General features: G+C 34.6%; 1 long non-coding RNA gene across 1 annotated transcript; it reads left to right on the top strand.

Moving 5' to 3' along the window:
• The first annotated feature begins 507 nt into the window (after positions 1-507).
• LOC127837300 (uncharacterized) lies at positions 508-3,792 on the top strand. The gene is made up of 3 exons (XR_008029222.1): positions 508-534; positions 1,184-1,307; positions 3,714-3,792. It is a non-coding gene; the product is annotated as an uncharacterized LOC127837300 (long non-coding RNA).
• The last annotated feature ends 2,477 nt before the right edge of the window (positions 3,793-6,269 follow it).

Below are 6,269 nucleotides of genomic sequence, written 5' to 3'. Positions count from 1 at the left end.
CTTATAGTCCTCTACCAAGTTTGTTCAAATTATGCCTCTGGGGTCAAGTTTGAAGCTGCCCTGAGGGTCATAAATTTGAACATATGCTTATATGAGGCCTATTTTGTGAAAACTGAAAAAATCTACTTGTCCATAACTGTATGGCATAGTGCTACCAAATTTGGTATGTATTGACATGTATTAGTTCTCTTCTTAGTTTATACAAATTATGCCACTGGGGTCAAATTTTGAAATTTCCCCGGGGGTCACAAAATTGAACATATGCTTATAAATTTAGGGTAAACTTTTAAAATCATTCTTATACATAACCATTGGGCCTAGGGCTACAAAATTTGGTATGAAGTGACATCTTATAGTCCTCTACCAAGTTTGTTCAAATTATGCCTCTGGGGTCAACTTTGACCCTGCCCCGGGTTGAATAAACGCTTATAAAGCGCCTATTTTGTGAAAATTTTAAAAATCTTCTTGTTGAAAACCATTCGGACTATGGCTACCAAATTCGGTTTACAACAAGGCCTTGTTCGATTTGTTCTGGTAAGGTTCAAAGCTGTAATTCATTTTTTGTCTTACCTGCTTGATATAGCAGTCACAGTAGCAGTTGGTGTATGTGCATTTTATGTGTGTCTCTGAGCTTATCCAAACTGTGATTCGATAATTGAATATGCCATTTTTAATATAGCTTACTACATATGTTCTCCATGTAGAGAAGCTGCAGCGCATGCGTTAACAAGAGATCAAAGGTCACATTTAGGGAGCTTTTTTGGCCAGTTCAGTTATCATTCATCAGGCAATATACCAAACAAGATATTCAAAAAACTTTGTAAATCTTATTTGTTTTCTACATTTGGATCTTTATCTTAAGTATTAACTTGTAATGACCACCAACACTTTAAAAATGATAGGCTATATATAAATTTAAGCTTGCTGTCTTAGTTCATTCTTATTTATTATTGTGTCCTTTCTCTCACACTTATGTGTTTCAAATAATGTGTTAATAGATTCACATATATATAAATGTTTGAAAACTGATTACCAAAACAATTTGGGATAGATTAAAATAGATTCACATATATATAAATGTTTGAAAACTGATTACCAAAACAATTTGGGATAGATTAAGTACGGCTTAAGTATATAGGCACATGATTTTTGTTGATTTTTACCAGCAAAATATTTGTTGCAGCCAGTTCATGTGTCAACGAGCGCAAATTGTGAAAGATGGCTTGGAAAAATTCAGTTCAGAGTTCAAAGCGCCACCTTGCAACAAACAGCGCCATGGAAACAGCTGTGGAGTGTTTGCATTGATGGTAATAAATTAGCTAAATATATTTCTATATAGGAGTTACTTTGTCGTACTGTCGGTCGGTCTGTCGGTCTGTCCCAAAATTTCATCCGATCTTCACCAAACTTGGTCACAAGTTGTATCTTGATGATGTTTAGGCCAAGTTTGAATATGGGTCATGCTGGGTCAAAAACTAGGTCACGGGGTCACTTAGTGTGTTTTAAACCGAAAGTTTGTCCGGACCATAACTGTCATTTATCGCTAGATTTTAAAATAATTTGGTACATTTGTTCATCATCATTGAACAGTGGGTTGCGTGAAAAAAGTACGTCAATATCTCCAAGATCAAGGTCACACTTGGAGTTCAAGGGTCAAATGCTTGTCCGGGCCATAACTTTATCATTTATTGTGAGATTTTAAAATCATTTGGCAAATTTGTTCACCATCATGGGACGGTGTGTCGCGCGAAAGAATTACTTCAGTATCTCGAAGGTCAAGGTCACACTTTGAGTTCAAAGATTAAAAATGGCCATAAATGAGCTTGTCTGGGCAATAACTATGTCATTCATTGTGAGATTTTAAAATCATTTGGCACACTTGTTCACCATCATTGGACGGTGTGTCGCGCGAAAGAATTACGTCGATAACTCCAAGTTCAAGGTCACACTTTGAGTTCAAAGGTAAAAAAAGGCCATAAATGAGCTTGTCAAAGCCATAACTATGTCATTCATTGTGAGATTTTAAAATCATTTGGCACATTTGTTCACCATTATTGGACGGTGTGTCGCGCAAAAGAATTACGTCTATATCTGCAACGTCAAGGTCACACTGTGAGTTCAAAGGTCAAAATTGGCCATAAATGATCTTTTCCAGGCCATAACTATGTCATTTATTGTGAGATTTAAAAAATACATGGTACATTTGTTCACAGTCATTGGACAATGTGTCATGCGAAAGAATTATGTCGATAACTCCAAGGCCTAGGTCACACTTGGAGTTCAAAAGTAAAAAAATGGCCATAAATTTGGACTGCATGTCATGCTAAAGAATTCAAGAGTTCAAAGGTCGAAATGGCCATAAATGATAATGGCATTATCATTCTTAAAAATCGCCATAAATTTGATTCTATTGTTTTGTGAAGACAGCATGCAAAATAGTCTGTGTCAATGCGGCACGTGGGGGTATTTGTCACGTCTGTGACAAAGCTCTAGTTTGCTTAGTAAAGATCTGCATTAACTTTTATTCAACAAAATAATGGGAGAATGTAGAATATAATCATCGTACCTTTCTGTTGGTGCATTGGTTTTTAGAGCCTTGCATTTTTAGTCCCCCCTTCGAAGAAGAGGGGGTATATTGCTTTGCTCATGTCGGTCGGTCCGTCCACCAGGTGGTTTCCGGATGATAACTCAAGAACGCTTCGGCCTAGGATCATGAAATTTCATAGGTACATTGATCATGACTCGCAGATGACCCCTATTGATTTTGAGGTCACTAGGTCAAAGGTCAAGGTCACAGGTGAAGGTCACAGTTACTGGAAATAGGGATTTTAAGGATTTGACATGGTTCAAACAAGGGAAACAACTACCGTTCTTGCATGTTCTTTTTGTTACAGAATTTGCCTCCCTTGTAATATATTAAAATTTTACCAAATGTAAGACTAACTGCATTTTTGTGATGCATACTACTACTACTGCTACTGCTGCTGCTGCTGCTGCTACTACTTCTACTATTGCTACTACTACTACTACTACTACTACTTCTACTACTACTACTTGTACTACTACTACTACTTCTACTACTACTACTACTACTACTACTACTACTACTACTAACTACTACTACTACTACTACTACTACTACTACTACTACTACTACTACTACTACTACTACTACTACACCACCACCACCGCCACCACCACCACCAACACCACCACCACCGTGACAAAAAACGTATTCACACAATGGCTGCTACTACAACTTATAGCCCATATAGGGGGGCATGCATGTTTTACAAACAGCCCTTGTCTTTTAATTTATAAAGGACATGATATTTCATATGTAATATCATAACCTGAGGATCAAACTGTGTTATAGAGTCCCACTTTTGTCAAATAACCCTGAAAAAAGGTTAAATAAGAAGATTACTCATATTTTAATTTATTAATGTGTCATATAATGAAAAAAAGCATTCTCTTTGCTCCATTATATTATTTTGTATGAAAAGTTGTTTTTCAGTGTCTTAACGTGAGTGTATATTTATGATGCATAAAACATGAATACTTTTCACTGTCAAACTATCGTTCCTGCAATTTTATTTTCAGAAATAGTATTTTTTGTGAACACTTAATCTAGTGAATATATGCTTTTCTTATTGCAAACAAATGTTGTTGTTTTTTAAGTTAAGTATGAATGACTTTTACTTTATTTCCAGACTGCCAAATGTTTGGTCATGAAAAAGCATCCCACAATGTTGCGACAGGCCCATGATTCAGTTATCGAGACTAGTCGTGAGACGCAGACTTCTGATTCATGGAGTGCGGAAAACATATATGTGCGACTCAATCACTCCACTGTAAAGACCTGCAAAAATGGATATTATCAATATGTGTTGTTGCTCGAAAATATATTTTGTAGCAGGAAGTGCTTTGGGCTCGATTAATCCGAGAACTCAACAAAATATTAATAAAATCCTTATGTGCCTTTTAGTTCTGAAAACAGAAGTAGCCAGTTGGTATTACACATCTCCTAAACAAGTACAGCACAATAAAACTTAAGGTTTTATAATTCTAAATTTTTATAACATCTTTATATCCACACAAGAATATTGATGATTGTGGTGCTCAGATTGCAAAACCACCTGTTTGGCAAAAATAATGCAGATGGTTAGATTATGATAAGTGCAAGAAAAAAAGAATAACTCTGGAGATAATAATTGATATGATAATCATTGCTTGACAGAATCACAATTGACCTAGATATTTATTTATGTAGTGGTGTATTTTTCACTCGCCTTAAGATTTCAAAAAGATATTGACTTAAAATAAATAATCCCGATGGCGTAAATGACTTATCATTTCATGTTCATGAACCGGTTTTAAAATATTTTGTAGACTTATCTGCTAGGCGGTGAGGACTTTAGACCACCTGGTAAACTTCAACTTTATTTGCCCTAGTTCAGTAACCGACTAAAGATATGCTAACATAATACTGATGAATTATGAGTCTGTTGTGTCAAGTCTATTTCAACGTTTAGACTAATAACAAGCAAATTCGTTAAATTGATATCCCCCGCCAAATAAATTTTGATTATTGATGGGTGCAGAACTAACAGAAAAGTTTATTTGAAGGGTTGTACCCTTATCTCACTTATTTAAAAGTAACAACATAAAAAAACAATTGGCAATAACTCTTATTTAAGAAAGTGTAGGGTTATAGATTTTGTGCATTACACCTCTCCTTATTGATATCTTAACATCCATTAAATTTCATCTTTAAATCGTGTATAGTATCTGTGATATAGTCCTGTAAAGTAACATCAGACATGTACATATGTACTAGGGTTATGTTTCTTGTGCATGGCACTTATTCTCATTGACAATTATACACCCATGAAATTTCATGTTGAAATCTTGAATTTATAGTTTCTGAGATAAAGCCCTGAAAAGTTACATCATACAAAAACAACAAAGGGCAATAACTCTTATTTAAGAAAGTGAAGGGTTGTGGTTCTTATGCATGGTTCCATAAATGAGATATAGCCCTGAAAAGTTACATCAGAAAATAACAATAACAAGAAAGGGCAATAACCGTTATGTAAGAAAGTATTCGGTTATTGTTCTCGTGCATTGATTATTATACACCCATGAAGTTTCATGTTAAAATCTTGTATAGTATCTGAGATATAGCCCTAGTTACATCATACAAAAACAACAAAGCGCAATAACTCTTATTTTAGAAAGCGACGGGTTATGTTTCTTGTGCATGGCACCTCTCCTCAGCTATATTTATACACCCATAAAGTTTCATGTTGAAAACTTATATTGAATTTCTGAGATAAAGCGCTGAACAGTTTGTGAGTGACTGCACTGACAGACAGACCAACGGTACGTTTAAGTATATTTAGCGCACCCGGGGTACATTAAAGTATACTTAAGAGTACACGGGGTACTTTAAAGCATTACCCGAGCCGAACCGACAATTACCAATCGAGCTTATTGACATATTAAATAAATGATGATAGTGGTAACTATGATTGTGTGAAATATAATACAATAGTTTTCCTGAATTGAGTGTACATGTGAATTAGCTAAAATAATGATAAAAACACCGATTGGGATTATACATTTCTGGAACTGATCATAATCAGTTTTTAACCTTTTTAAGCTGAAATAATATATATATATAGAAGGCGGGAGGATAGGGTGGGTTTTGAACATTTTTATTAATTGCGAGTACTTTAAAGGCCTAAACACAAATCTATTAGGTTATATCGGTAATCATACCATACGTAGGTAAGTGTAGGGTTTCTTACTGTTATGGATCATACCATACGTGGGTAAGTGTGGAGTTTCTTACTGTTATGGATCATCGATTTTCGACAAGCGCTGGTCAAGAAAACTTAACAACACAATTTATATATTATATAATACACGCAAATGACCAAGATTGGCATCGGATCTTTCATCAAAGACTTATGTTTTGCAATTGCTTTATTTTACATATATATTGAAAATAAACTAGAATAAAAATATAATTGTAAAGATTTGGTAAATTAACAAATATACAATTTCTCAATTCTTTGAAATAATTTTGATTTCCAACCAAAGTCAAGTGTTACATTATTACAGCTATGTAAAAAAACTGTCTCTCCTATGTGTGAATATGTTTTAATGAAAAACAATTACCTGAAATGGAACGTTCTGTAACGGAACATTTAATAGTGAAGGGAAATTTCAATTGTGTGACTATTTGTATGAGTTTTTCTCCC

This window comes from Dreissena polymorpha, chromosome 7, assembly GCF_020536995.1.
Source record: "Dreissena polymorpha isolate Duluth1 chromosome 7, UMN_Dpol_1.0, whole genome shotgun sequence".
In the NCBI taxonomy this organism is placed as follows: domain Eukaryota; kingdom Metazoa; phylum Mollusca; class Bivalvia; order Myida; family Dreissenidae; genus Dreissena; species Dreissena polymorpha.
This window is presented reverse-complemented; position numbering and strand designations above follow the sequence as displayed.